We start from the raw sequence: 14,531 nt of genomic DNA, 5'->3' as shown, positions 1-14,531 counted from the left end.
CAGCCTCTGTGCACAGCCTGGGCCAGTGCCCCACCACCCGCAGTGGAAAAGAGCAGCTTCCTTAGATGCAGCTTCAATCAACCTGCTGCAGTTGAAAGCCATTCCCCTTGTCCTGTCAGCACAGGCCCTGCTGAACACTCTGTCCCCTTCTTTCCTGTGGGACCCTTCCAGTCCTGCAGAGCCACAGTGAGACCTCCCAGTGTCTCCTCTCTCCAGGCTGAGCATCCCCAGCCCCACTTGCCCAGCAGTCAGTCACATCAGGGCCAGTCAAGGCTGCAGGGTAGCAAATAGCATCAGGAACTGAGAGATGCAAGCTTTAGACCCACGTTTGCCTCTAAATATACAAAATTAATAACAGTGGAGTGGAAGATGGTGGGACACTGGTTCTCTTCTAACTGGTGATTTTTTGTTTCTTCTTTTCTGTCATGCTGACCCAGGTTTTTCTGTTGGAAAGGAAGCTTGGCACAATGTCCATTGTCTTCTCCATTTGTGAAACACCAAGCAGATTCTGGGCAGGCTGATATGCAGAGCAAAACCTGAAAATATACTAGTGATCCTGAGCCTGGGGGATGCAGCTAAACCCAGCCCAAAGTAATTTCTGCAAAGTCAAGCCTGCTTTACATTTTCTTGAGTTTGGAAAACTTCACCAGTCATTTCTAAAAAAGCAAACAAAATCCTCAAACCAAATTAGACAAAAACCCATGCAAACAAACAAACCCACGCAAACCAGTCCAACAAATAGATCAAAAACCCCAAATAAAACTACAGGGAATGAGGAGTTAGTATTAGTTGTGAGGATAGCACAGCAGGCAAATGGCTGCTTGCCACAGGATCACCATCAAAAGCCACATAGAACAGCTGCTCCAAAATATACCCAAGAGGAGAAAAAGAAAAAGTGATGCATGGCAACTTTGGGGGCAGCTCCACATTCAGGTGAAGGATGAGCACGCAGTGGTACAGATCCAGCATTGCCCACCCTCCAGGCTGCTCTTTGCTCCTGATGAAAGACCCTTGCAGGACTGTGGCCCCTCTCAGTGCAGTGTCAGTCACTGCCAGAGCTCTCAGCTGAGCCACTGGCATTTGCAGAGTGACATCCAGCCGCAATCCTACTGCCTGCTGAGCACCTGTGGAAGATCCTGAGCCTAAATCTTCATGCCTAGGACCACAAAACAGCTCAGGATTTCTCTGAACTGGTTTTCAGGGGGGTTTCCATATCCCCGTGAGATCTGTTCATCCCTCAACACGTATGACTTGATGTACAATGATGCATTTGGGTTCCTTCCTTCCTCCTGTGTGCCAGTGAGAAACCATCCATGGGAATGGAGGATGTTATGTGCAGGGCAATGTATTCCTGGCTTGCCATTTTGCTTCACTCTCACTCAGCTGAGCATGGTCCTTATCTAAGAAGGACTTAGAACTTGCAACAAGTGATAAATTAACCTGCTCCACTCTCCTTAGCATGGGTGTGGTGAGTGTTAAGGAAAGCAGCGAGCGCTTGCCAGGATGGGAGCTTGTTCTTTGCCAGGGAGGAGGGAGAAAATCTTGCTTGGAGTAAATAAAGCAACTCTGCATCCCCAGGAAGAGAAGCAATTCAATATGTGAGTGCTGCATGGACTGATTTGCACAAGGATTGTCTACTATGCAGCAATGTTCCCCATAAACCATGCTTCTCCTGACCTTTATTTTTCTGGGTTTCCACCTCATGATACAAGAGACTCTCAATGAAAAAAAGCAAAACACCCTGTGGGGAGACGTTTTTTCCTTTCTTCAGGCTGCCTCTTTCTTTTGTTCCCTCCAGAGCTCTCACTTCATTTCTGCTGTTGTTTGGAGCACGTGCTTCCCTCTTTCCTGATCCCCTGGGCTTCTTTTGGCTCTGGGTGTCATGGACACTCTTAATTGTGGATTTTTTCCCCTTCATCTACTTCTGACCTCCAGCCCTGGGAACCTGGAGCAAGTGGAAACTACAACTTTGCAAAATGCTGCCTGTGCCTGAAGCAAATACAAGGAGAACTGGGGTGTGAAAAATAAAATTTGTTTATTACAGAAAAACAGCAGCAAAAATACAGAAGATATTTACATTGTAAGAATATTTGTGACAACAACCATCGATAGAACATATATACAGAAAAACCTACCTAGCAAAACTATGGGAAACGTATTTACAGAAGTCAAAAATTGCCCTAAACTCTATATTCTAAAGGAAAACAACAAACTGCAGAACATATATACAAAAGGGTGGTGTCTCTGTGATGTCCATTGCACCTGGAAGAAAAGCAAATGCCACGGTCACTCCAGTCAGGCACAGAGGGCTCTTGCATGTGCCCCCAGGCTGGCACAGCTGGCCCAGCAGCAGGACTCTGCTAGCAGAACTGAGCCTGGCTGGGTCTGGCATGGAGCCTGTGTGGAGCAAAGCAGGCAGAGGACAGGCTGTGGATGGCCACCAGAATCCAGTGCCCTGGGTACAATGTCCCTGAGCAGGGAGCACCCAGCCCAGCCCCAGCCTGGCAGCAGGAGACCCACTCTGCCTGTCCTGCTGCTGGCATTGCTCTTCATGCCAAGATCATGGCCTCTTCCTCACCTTTTTAATCAATGTCCATGTCCTCAATAGACTCTTCCATATCCACCTCCATCTCTTCTTCCACCTCCACATCCACCTCCATCTCCTCCTCCATATCAATCTTTGCATCTACCTCCATCTCCTCCTCTCTCTCTGGGACAGCCTGCAGAGGTAGCAAAACCTCAGAGTGGGCTCCCTGTCCCACTCCATCCCCACAGAGCTCCAGCCCACCCAGGCAGGTGGGGAGTGTCCACCTCCATGGAATGGCACCAGACCTTCCTCAGGACAAATGGGAGCATCCTGCAGGGCTGGATGACAAAATCCAGGCACTAAGGATCTTTCAGGAGTGATGGGGTTACCAGGGGGCAGGTGACAAGCAGAGTGGGCAGGAGCAGGATGAAGAGTGTGCAAACACAACGGCCAAGGGTTGTGTTGTGCCCTTTGCTGGGCGCTGCACGTTCCAGCTGGAGCTTGGGCTGTGACATCACAGTTCCCAGGCTCCATCTGAAGTGGACAGTGGAGACCATGGAATGATGGAGTCCCTGAACGGTTGGGCTTGCAAGGGAGCCTGAAGAACAACATCTTGTTCCCAGCTGAGCAGTCTTCCCCCAGAGCAGGCTGCTCAGAGCCCTGTTGCCAAGGATGGGGCATGCACAGCCTCTGTGCACAGCCTGGGCCAGTGCCCCACCACCCCCAGTGGAAAAGAGCAGCTTCCCTAGATGCAGCTTCAGTCAACCTGCTGCAGTTGAAAGCCATCCCCCCTTGTCCTGTCAGCACAGGCCCTGCTGAACACTCTGTCCCCTTCTTTCCTGCGGGACCCTTCCAGTCCTGCAGAGCCACAGTGAGGCCTCCCAGTGTCTCCTCTCTCCAGGCTGAGCATCCCCAGCCCCACTTGCCCAGCAGTCAGTCACATCAGGGCCAGTCAAGGCTGCAGGGTAGCAAATAGCATCAGGAACTGAGAGATGCAAGCTTTAGACCCACGTTTGCCTCTAAACGTACAAAATTAATAACAGTGGAGAGGAAGATGGTGGGACACTGGTTCTCTTCTAACTGGTGATTTTTTGTTTCTTCTTTTCTGTCATGCTGACCCAGGTTTTTCTGTTGGAAAGGAAGCTTGGCACAATGTCCCTTGTCTTCTCCATTTGTGAAACACCAAGCAGATTATAGGCAGGCTGATATGCAGAGGAAAACCTGAAAATCTACTAGTGATCCTGAGCCTGGGGGATGCAGCTAAACCCACCCAAAAGTAATTTCTGCAAATTCGAGCCTGCTTTACATTTTCTTGAGTTTGGAAAACTTCAACAGTCATTTATAAAAAAGCAAACAAAATCCTCAAACCAAATCAGACAAAAACCCATACAAACAAACAAACCCACGCAAACCAGTCCAACAAATAGATCAAAAACCCCAAATAAAACTACAGGGAATGAGGAGTTAGGATTAATTTTGAGGATAGCACAGCAGGCAAATGGCTGCTTGCCACAGGATCACCATCAAAAGCCACATAGAACAGCTACTCCAAAATATACCCAAGAGGAGAAAAAGAAAAAGTGACCCATGGCAACTTTGGGGGCAGCTCCACATTCAGGTGAAGGATGAGCACGCAGTGGTACAGATCCAGCATTGCCCACCCTCCAGGCTGCTCTTTGCTCCTGATGAAAGACCCTTGCAGGACTGTGGCCCCTCTCAGTGCAGTGTCAGTCACTCCAGAGCTCTCAGCTGAGCCACTGGCATTTCCAGAGTGACATCCAGCCGCAATCCTACTGCCTGCTGAGCACCTGTGGAAGATCCTGAGCCTAAATCTTCATGCCTAGGACCACAAAACAGCTCAGGATTTCTCTGAACTGGTTTTCAGGGGGGGTTCCCATATCCCCGTGAGATCTGTTCATCCCTCAACACGTATGACTTGATGTACAATGATGCATTTGGGTTCCTTCCTTCCTCCTGTGTGCCAGTGAGAAACCATCCATGGGAATGGAGGATGTTATGTGCAGGGCAATGTATTCCTGGCTTGCCATTTTGCTTCACTGTCACTCAGCTGAGCATGGTCCTTATCTAAGAAGGACTTAGAACTTGCAACAAGTGATAAATTAACCTGCTCCACTCTCCTTAGCATGGCTGTGATGAGTGTTAAGGAAAGCAGCGAGCGCTTGCCAGGATGGGAGCTTGTTCTTTGCCAGGGAGGAGGGAGAAAATCTTGCTTGGAGTAAATAAAGCAACTCTGCATCCCCAGGAAGAGAAGCAATTCAGTATGTGAGTGCTGCATGGACTGATTTGCACAAGGATTGTCTACTATGCAGCAATGTTCCCAATAAACCATGCTTCTCCTGACCTTTATTTTTCTGGGTTTCCACCACATGATACAAGAGACTCTCAATGAAAAAAAGCAAAACACCTTGTGGGGAGACGTTTTTTCCTTTCTTCAGGCTGCCTCTTTCTTTTGTTCCCTCCAGAGCTCTCACTTCATTTCTGCTGTTGTTTGGAGCACGTGCTTCCCTCTCTCCTGATCCCCTGGGCTTCTTTGGCTCTGGGTGTCATGGACACTCTTAATTGTGGATTTTTTCCCCTTCATCTACTTGTGACCTCCAGCCCTGGGAACCTGGAGCAAGTGGAAACTACAACTTTGCAAAATGCTGCCTGTGCCTGAAGCAAATGCAAGGAGAACTGGGGTGTGAAAAATAAAATTTGTTTATTACAGAAGAACAGCAGCAAAAATACAGAACATGTTTACATTGTAAGAATATTTGTAACAACAACAATCGATAGAACATATATACAGAAAAACCTACCTAACAAAACTATGGGAAACGTATTTACAGAAGTCAAAAATTGCCCTAAACTCTATATTCTAAAGAAAAACAACAAACTGCAGAACATATATACAAAAGGGTGGTGTCTCTGTGATGTCCATCGCACCTGGAAGAAAAGCAAATGCCACAATCACTCCAGTCAGGCACAGAGGGCTCTTGCATGTGCCCCTAGGCTGGCACAGCTGGCCCAGCAGCAGGACTCTGCTAGCAGAACTGAGCCTGGCTGGGTCTGGTGATGGAGCTTGTGTGGAGCAAAGCAGGCAGAGGACAGGCTGTGGATGGCCACCAGAATCCAGTGCCCTGGGTACAATGTCCCTGAGCAGGGAGCACCCAGCCCAGCCCCAGCCTGGCAGCAGGAGACCCACTCTGCCTGTCCTGCTGCTGGCATTGCTCTTCATGCCAAGATCATGGCCTCTTCCTCACCTTTTTAATCAATGTCCATGTCCTCAATGGACTCGTCCATATCAACATCCATCTCTTCCTCCTCATCCACATCCACATCCATCTCTTCCTCTCCAGGGTCTTCTCCATCTATTTCCATGTCCTCCTCCATATCAATCTTGGTATCTACCTCCATCTCCTCCTCTCTGTCTGGGACAGCCTGCAGAGGTAGCAAAACCTCAGAGTGGGGTCCCTGTCCCACTCCATCCCCACAGAGCTCCAGCCCACCCAGGCAGGTGGGAGTGTCCACCTCCATGGAATGGCACCAGACCTTCCTCAGGACAAATGGGAGCATCCTGCAGGGCTGGATGACAAAATCCAGGCACTAAGGATCTTTGAGGAGTGATGGGGTTATCAGGGGGCAGGTGACAAGCAGAGTGGGCAGGAGCAGGGTGAAGAGTGTGCAAACACAACGGCCAAGGGTTGTGTTGTGCCCTTTGCTGGGCGCTGGACGTTCCAGCTGGAGCGTGGGCTGTGACATCACAGTTCCCAGGCTCCATCTGAAGTGGACAGTGGAGGCCATGGAATGATGGAGTCCCTGAACGGTTGGGCTTGCAAGGGAGCCTGAAGAACAACATCTTGTTCCCAGCTGAGCAGTCTTCCCCCAGAGCGTGCTGCTCAGAGCCCTGTTGCCAAGGATGGGGCATGCACAGCCTCTGTGCACAGCCTGGGCCAGTGCCCCACCACCCCCAGTGGAAAAGAGCAGCTTCCCTAGATGCAGCTTCAATCAACCTGCTGCAGTTGAAAGCCATCCCCCCTTGTCCTGTCAGCACAGGCCCTGCTGAACACTCTGTCCCCTTCTTTGCTGCGGGACCCTTCCAGTCCTGCAGAGCCACAGTGAGGCCTCCCAGTGTCTCCTCTCTCCAGGCTGAGCATCCCCAGTCCCACTTGCCCAGCAGTCAGTCACATCAGGGCGAGTCAAGGCTGCAGGGTAGCAAATAGCATCAGGAACTGAGGGATGCAAGCTTTAGACCCACGTTCGCCTCTAAACGTAAAAAATTAAGAACAGTGGAGAGGAAGATGGTGGGACACTGGTTCTCTTCTAACTGGTGATTTTTTGTTTCTTCTTTTCTGTCATGCTGACCCAGGTTTTTCTGTTGGAAAGGAAGCTTGGCACAATGTCCATTGTCTTCTCCATTTGTGAAACACTAAGTGGAGTGTGGGCAGGCTGATACGCAGAGCAAAACCTGAAAATATACTAGTGATCCTGAGCCTGGGGGTTGCAGCTAAACCCAGCCCAAAGTAATTTCTGGAAGGCTGGTCCTGGTTTACATTTTCTTGAGTTTGGCTTTGCCAACTTCACCAGTCATTTATGAAAAAGCAAACAAAAAACTCAAACCAAATCAGACAAAAACCCAAACAAATAAAGAAACAAACAAACCCATGCAAACTGATCCAACCAATAGATCAAAAACCCCCAAATAAAACCAACGGAAATGAAGAGTTTGTATTAGTTGTGAGGATAGCACAGCAGGCAAATGGCTGCTTGCCACAGGATCACCATCAAAAGCCACATAGAACAGCTGCTCCAAAATAGACCCAAGAGGAGAAAAAGAAAAAGTGATGCATGGCAACTTTGGGGGCAGCTCCACATTCAGGTGAAGGATGAGCACGCAGTGGTACAGATCCAGCATTGCCCACCCTCCAGGCTGCTCTTTGCTCCTGATGAAAGACCCTTGCAGGACTGTGGCCCCTCTCAGTGCAGTGTCAGACACTGCCAGAGCTCTCAGCTGAGCCACTGGCATTTCCAGAGTGACAACCAGTGGGATACCCTTTTCGGTTGGTCTCTTAATGCTGCAGGGATCCTAAACAGTATATGCCATCCCATTTTTGTTCTGTTGATATTGACTGTGCTTGGTTTTATTTTGTCAGCAGTTCTATTCATTATGAATTGGAATATGATGAAGAAACTAAGGAAGTCAGCACCTATAATTAGTGCACATAGCTTAACTGATGAGGCAGCTCATTCAATGCCTTCTAAGAAAGAACTAGAAAGATTTAATGAAGAAAATTGGTAAAAAAAGAAATGGGGGATTTGTAATAAGTAGTAATACGTTTGTTCATTAATTAAATCAATAGCTAAATAACTATACAATATAAAACAATAGTTAAATAGCCAAAAAAACTTCTCGTGCAGATACATATGGTTGCTGGTTTACTATAGTGCTTTGGGAATTCCATTGTAAAGTTATGCATTGTGAAAGGAAAGTAATGAGAAGCAGCTGTAATAACAATCCTTAAACTCGCTAGAATTGCTGAGCTTGCAGAAAGTGTATAGTACTAGTAAGAATTGCTTAGCTTGCAGAAAGTGTATAGTGTTCTGTATAGATATGCCTTATAAGGCATAAGTTCACCCAGCGTTCACAAAGAGGAAGACTAAGGGGGACTAAGCCTTCATCCCACGACCACCAGAAGGCAGAAAAAGACCCCCTAGCAACTGAACGAGCAAGCGCAGAAGACAGATCACGTCATCCCTAAACCCGGAGAAGAAGGCAATAAAGGGTGGACTCAGGGGATAGGAGTTTTGTGAGCCAAAGTGGAGCGGAGACTCCGGGCCGCCCAGCGCTGTCCTTGCTTATTCTTGCTTGCAAAATAATAAAGATAATTATTTGATCCTTAAATTCAGTGGACTTGTTTATCATACTGCCCAGACCCAAAACTGCCCCAAATGTGCCCCACAAATGTCTCCAGGGACCCCAAAGTGGACCCTTTTAGCCTGTCCGTGAAAATAATAAAAAAATATGTCAAAAGATCTAAAAATAGCACTAATTAGCATTAAGAAGGAGAAATAAATGGCCAGTAGCGGTCAATGATTTAATGAAAGGAATTGTTTTATTTAAAACCAATGACAAATAATTTTTTGATTGCTAAAAATGTATTCAATTTTTCACATAAATATCAAAGGTAATAGAAATATACAGTAATACTAATATAAATTAAAAAACTATAATTATAATTTTATAAATTAATCAATCTTATTTATTTTAAAAATGCATACTTTTTTATGTTTTGGGATGTCAGTCCCAGGTGGGCCATGTCAGACATGGTGAGGCTGGGGTGAGGAGCAGGTTGTCCAAAATGGGTCAGCCTGCAAGGGGCTTGTTCCTCTCCATGCCCAGATCTCCTAAGGAGACATTCAGCATCAAGATCACCAGGGGAATTGTTCTTTCACCTCTTTTCTGAACTGAAAAATAAAAAACCACACACATGATTAAAACCAAACATCATGCCGTCGGTGCACTTTGAAATCTCCCTCCTTAACAGAACTCCAGACTGACTCCAAGCAGCTTCACAAGCCCTGGAGACTTGGAGGAAAATTGTAGGAAGAGAAAGAGCCCCCCAGGGCTTTCTGTGTTTTAATCAGCCCCACGGTGGATTTGGGGCTGGGTCCAGGAGCCTGAGGTACTGAGAGAAGGATGAGGAAGCTGCTCAAGGAGTCAGCAGCAAAACTCCAAGTGCCGTGGAGCATGGCTGGGCCCCACTGAGGGCAGGGAGTGCCAAAGGCTCCCCAGGGATGATGAGAGCAGATCCTTGAGGCCAGGAGTGCAGGGAGCCCAAGGCTCTGGGCAGGGAACTGCAATGCTGAGCAAGGCCTGGGCTGGCTGGGGGAAGCAGAAAGGCCAAGCCCTGAGCCCAGCCTGGGCCAGCAGGGCCTGTCCCTCACGGGTGGCTCGGGGCTCTCTGTGGGGCAGGGGGATGTGAGGGGCAGCAAGGACAAATGCCATCAACCTGCAGCCCCTGCCAGCCTGGCCAGGGAGGCCGAGGGAGAGCCAAAGTGCAGCCCCTGCCAGGAAAGTTCCAGCTGTGGGGCCTCCAGAGGCGCTGCCCGAGCCCAGGGCACAAAGGCCTGGGTGCCCGTGGCCCTGCCAGCCCTGCCCAGCCCTCGGCCATCTGTCCTGCAGGCTGTGCCCCCTGTGCGTGCTGCTCCTGTGCCCTGGCCGGCTGCACTCGCCCCTCTCGCTGTGCCCCAGCATTTCTCAGCCAGCGTTTCTGTGCCCTCCCTGGGCTCCCTGCACCCAGCGCTGCCGGCTCCTGGCACACAGAGCCGGCCATGGCCCAGCCTCACGCTGCCACACCTCGAGCACCACAATTCCACCCTGGCAGGGACTTTGCTTTCTCCTCAGCTCCAGGCTCAACCTTCCAAGCTGTGCTTTGGGGAGGTTTCCTGCAATTCCCACTCCCAAGGAAAGCTGTCTCCTGCTGCTCACAAACAGAGAAGGGCTGGTGGGAGAAGTGCTGGTCAGAGGCTGTTAGGGGCACAGTCACCATGAAATTATTGAGTTGTTTCAATATTCCGTGAAAGAAGGAGGGGCATCAAAAATTTTTCTGCCCTGGACTTATAAGAGCAGAGTTTGGCCTACTGAGGATGCAGATTTGGGGTATTGATTTTTTAAAGAGAAACAGCCCGTAAAAACAATGAGTTCCAGGAAGGATTTTGTTTTGAAGGAAACACTTCAAAAAAGAAATCTTGAAGGAGCAAGAGTAGGCTGTCCCTTTGTGCAGAAAGATGACCCAGAGGGGGAAATGACTGGCCTGGCTGGGCATGGAGCTTTTCAAGGAATTTAGGGGTTAAAAAGAGGGTGCATCACCTTTGGACATAGAGGCAGGTAAATCAAGAAAGGTTTAAGGATGTTGATAGGTTGAACAGATAGAAAATGAGAGAGGTGAAAGCTCAGTTAGGACTTAACTTGGATACTTCTGTGAAGGATAATTATTATGTTTTTATAAGCACATTAATGGCAAAAGGAGGCGTAAGGACAACCTGCATTTCTTATTGTGAAGGATATGGTTACCAAAGATGAAGAATGGGCTGAGCTACTTCACCCCTTCTTTGCCTCAGTTTTCAACAATAAGACAGGCCATCCTCAGGACAAGTGTTCTCCTGAGCTGGTAGATGGGCACAGGGAGCAGAACAGCCCCCTGGAATCCAGGAGGAAGCAGATGGGGACCTGCTGAGCCACTCAGGTGCTCACAGGTGTCCCTGGGAGCAGATGGGATCTGGTGGATGAGCTCCCCAAACTGCTCTCCATCATTTACTATCAGACATGGCTCAGCAGGGAGATGCCAGAGGAGTGGAGGTGCCAGTGTGAGCCCATCCCCAAGAAGGGCTGGAAGGAGGATCTGGGGAACTCCAGGCCTGTCAGCCTGACCTTGGTGCCTGGCAAGGCTATGGAACAGATCACCTTGAGAGCCATCACAGGGCACCCACAGGATGGCTGAGGGATCAGAGCCACCCAGCGTGGATTCCAGTATCTGCACTGATGATCTGCATGAGGGGACTGAGCCCAGCATCAGTACATTTGCAGATGACACCATCTGGGTGTGAGTGTGGATGTGCTGGAGGGTAGGAGGGCTCTGCACAGGGACCTGGACAGGCTCGATCCAGGGCCCAAATCCAACAAGGTGAGGTTGAGCAAGACCAAGTGCCGGGTCCTGCACTTTGGCCACAACAACCCCTGCAGTGCTACAGGCTGGGGACAGAGTGGCTGGACAGCAGCCAGGCAGAAAGGGACCTGCAGGGACTGAGGGACAGCAGGCTGGACATGAGGCAGCAGTGTGCCCAGGTGGCCAAGAAGGCGAATGGCTCCTGGCCTGGATCAGGAATGGTGTGGCCAACAGGAGCAGGGCAGTGATTCTTCCCCTGTGCTCAGCACTGGTGAGTCCACACCTCGAATGCTGTGTCCAGTTCTGGGCCCCCCAATTTAGGAAGGACATGGAGGGGCTGGAGCGTGTCCAGAGAAGGGCAACAAGGCTGGGGAGGGGTCTGGAACACAAGTCCTGTGAGGAGTGGCTGAGGGAGCTGGGGTGGTTTATAATGGAGAAAAGGAGGCTCAGGGAGACAAAGCAGTGTCAGGGCACAGGTTGGACTTGATGATCTCCAAGGTCTTTTCCAGCCTTGCTGATTCTGGGATTCTCTTAAACCACCCTTGGAGCAGTTCCACAATAAGCCCTGGGCCTCCTCTTCAGAAGCTCCAGCAGCCCAGGCCCCTCAGCTTCTCCTGCCAGCCCCAAAGCCCATCCTGCCAGTCCTGCAGAGCCTCTGCAGCTCCTCCTCATTGCCCAGAACAGGGAGCCCCACAGGCAGACACAGCAGCCCAGATGTGCCCCCCTGGCCTGGGGTGCCTCTGGCAAGGGAGCAGCACCAGGCACTGCAGGAGCCTGCAGACAATTCCTGCAGCATTTGGAGGATGATCCTGCTCCCCAAGGGACGTTCCTGTGGTGCCAAGTCAGGAACTGGAATGGGGAGTAGGGCCAGAGAGGAAAGGGCAAAGAGGGATGGGCTGTTTGCAGGGCAGGGAACAGGGCTGGACAATAGGAAGAAATCTGGATCAGGGATGGGTAAAGAAAGCAATGGTGAAGCAAAGGAAATTCTGAGGGCAGTTTGGGGATGGCTGCCAGGCAGCCCTGGCTCTGAGCAACAGCGTCTGCAGTGGGACAGGAAACTCCCAGCTGATGGGAACAAACTTTCTGGCTGACTGCAGAGGCCAGGACAAAGCTGAGTGGTTTCCCTGGTGTCCCCCAGCCCTTGCTGGCCCCAGGGGCTGATGGCATTTGTGCTCCCTCAGGTTCATGTCCCCACAGCAGCAGCATGGGGGTGCTCCTGCCTGCTCTGTGCAATGCAAACAGGGGCTCCTGAGCCAGTGCTGCCGTGGCTGTGCCTGCAAGGATGCGGCACCTCTGTGAGCTGGGGGAGAGGCCAGGGCTGCAGAGGGGGGATGTTGTTGGCAGCTCCATGAGGATGCTCTGGGACGCTGCCCTGGGCTGTGCAGCACCCTGGGGATGGATCAGCCCCTGCTCTGCTGCTCCTTCCCGTCTCCCCCAGGGCCCTTGCAGAGCCCCAGCCATGCTGTTTGCCCCCAGCCTGCCCACGGCCAGCCTGGGGCTGCTCACCCTGGGGCTTTTCTGTGCTGAGCATTGGCCTGGCTGTGTTCTTGAGAGAGCCTGGGCAAGGAGCCTGGAGCCCCCAGGGCCTGGCCTGAGGCGTCAGCGCTGCCCCAGCAGTGCCCATGGCCTGTCCCTGCTGCAGCCCCGGCACTGCCACCCCCAGGACTGTGCCCGGCCCCGAGAGCACTCAGGCCCTGCAGCAACACCAGGGCCACCAGGGCAGCGGGGCAGGGCCACGGCAGCAGCACTGGCAGCACCAAGTGCTGCTGCTGCTGCTGGGCACAGCTGCTGTGCCAGCACTGATCTGCCCCAGCTCTGCACACCGACATTGCTGCTGCAGCTCCAGAGAAGGCAACACAAGGGGGATCTCTGGAGAAAACTCTGCTGGGAGATCCTTTAGTTCCTTTAAAACCTTTGAGACTGCAGCCCCTCATTGTCACAGTCTGTGGCCACAGGGAAGGTGGAGAGAAACAAAGTCAGAGATGGCAGAAACAACCGTCTAGCTTTAGGAAGAATATTTAAAAAGGAAAACGACAGGGAAATCAAAGAACCAAACCAAAAGAGCTAGAAAAGATGACTTTTATTACAAGTGATTTGCCGAAATTGGCAATCAGTTTAATGCTTCCTAAGATGTCCAGTCATCAGTCTCCTCACTGCAGCCTTGAGCTCCTGGTTCCTCAGGCTGTAGATGAGGGCATTCAGGGCTGGAGGCACCACCGAATACAGAACTGACACCAACAGATCCAGGCATGCAGAGGAAATGGAGGAGGGTTTCAGGTAGGCAAGTACTGCAGTGCTGAGAAATGCATTTCCTCCTGCATTTTCCCTTCTCAGATTCTTTCAGTCATCTCCTGAGAGGTACAGTTTGTTCTGGTGCTTTTCATGAACTGATTGTACTCTTGATTTAGATGGAGACTGTGGAATTGTTTTCAGATGTAGAAGAATCTGGACTGAAGACAGAAACAAACTCCCTGTCAGCCCATTTTCATCTTCTAGATCACTTTCAAGATGTCCTTGGGGGTGTTGGAATGATTATCACACAGCTCTCCACTTCTGGCTGCAGGCTCTAGAGTTTGTTTCTCTGCATTCAGTCAGGCTTGCATTCCCTAAGAGTTCTTGGTAGCCTGTCATGTTTTCTTAGGGTAGAACAGTAACAATGAAAACCTTACCAATGGCACAACCGCCCAGCCCACAAGGAAAAGAAAAGAACAAGCTGTCAAATTCTTCAAATATTTCCCCTGCTTTGCTGCAAGTGTTGTGCTGCACCCACAATGTGGAAAGCTGCAGTTGGTGGCACACCTTGTGACAGAAGCTGCACCTCGTTCTCTGGGAAAGGTTCTTGGAAAAAGCAAACAGGACTGAGGAGAAGATTCTGGACAAACTGAAAGAGCTTTTAAGAAATTAAATGAAAATTGAAACAATTCAAGACGTTTTTCTCGATTTATTTTTATGTTCCCCTTTTCCATCTTGCACTAGTTGTCCATCCCATTAATTCCAAACAGATCTCACTTCTAAGATCCATGAGTTGGCAAGTTTTAGACATTTTAAGATACCATGACCTACACACAGTTTGGCTTCCCCTGTTTTTCTTGGAAATCAATGCTGGAGAGGTAAGTGCAGTGCTTGGGTCAGGTACAAATTCTGCATTCGGGGAATGCGCTCTGGGAGTGTTTGACCCTGAGCAGGGACAATGCACAGCAGGGACCAAGGGGATTCCTGAGCCACTGTGCAGGAGTCCAGACTCTGGGTCTTGGCTGAACTCGGCAAAGTTCCCGTGTTTGCAGAGGCTCAGGGGCTGCCCTCGGGGAACGTGGGGCTCGGGGCGGGGGCGAGCGGGC

The sequence above is a fragment of the Passer domesticus genome, unplaced genomic scaffold (assembly GCF_036417665.1).
Source record: "Passer domesticus isolate bPasDom1 unplaced genomic scaffold, bPasDom1.hap1 HAP1_SCAFFOLD_44, whole genome shotgun sequence".
Lineage (NCBI taxonomy): Eukaryota > Metazoa > Chordata > Aves > Passeriformes > Passeridae > Passer > Passer domesticus.
Note: the sequence above shows the minus strand (reverse complement) of the source record.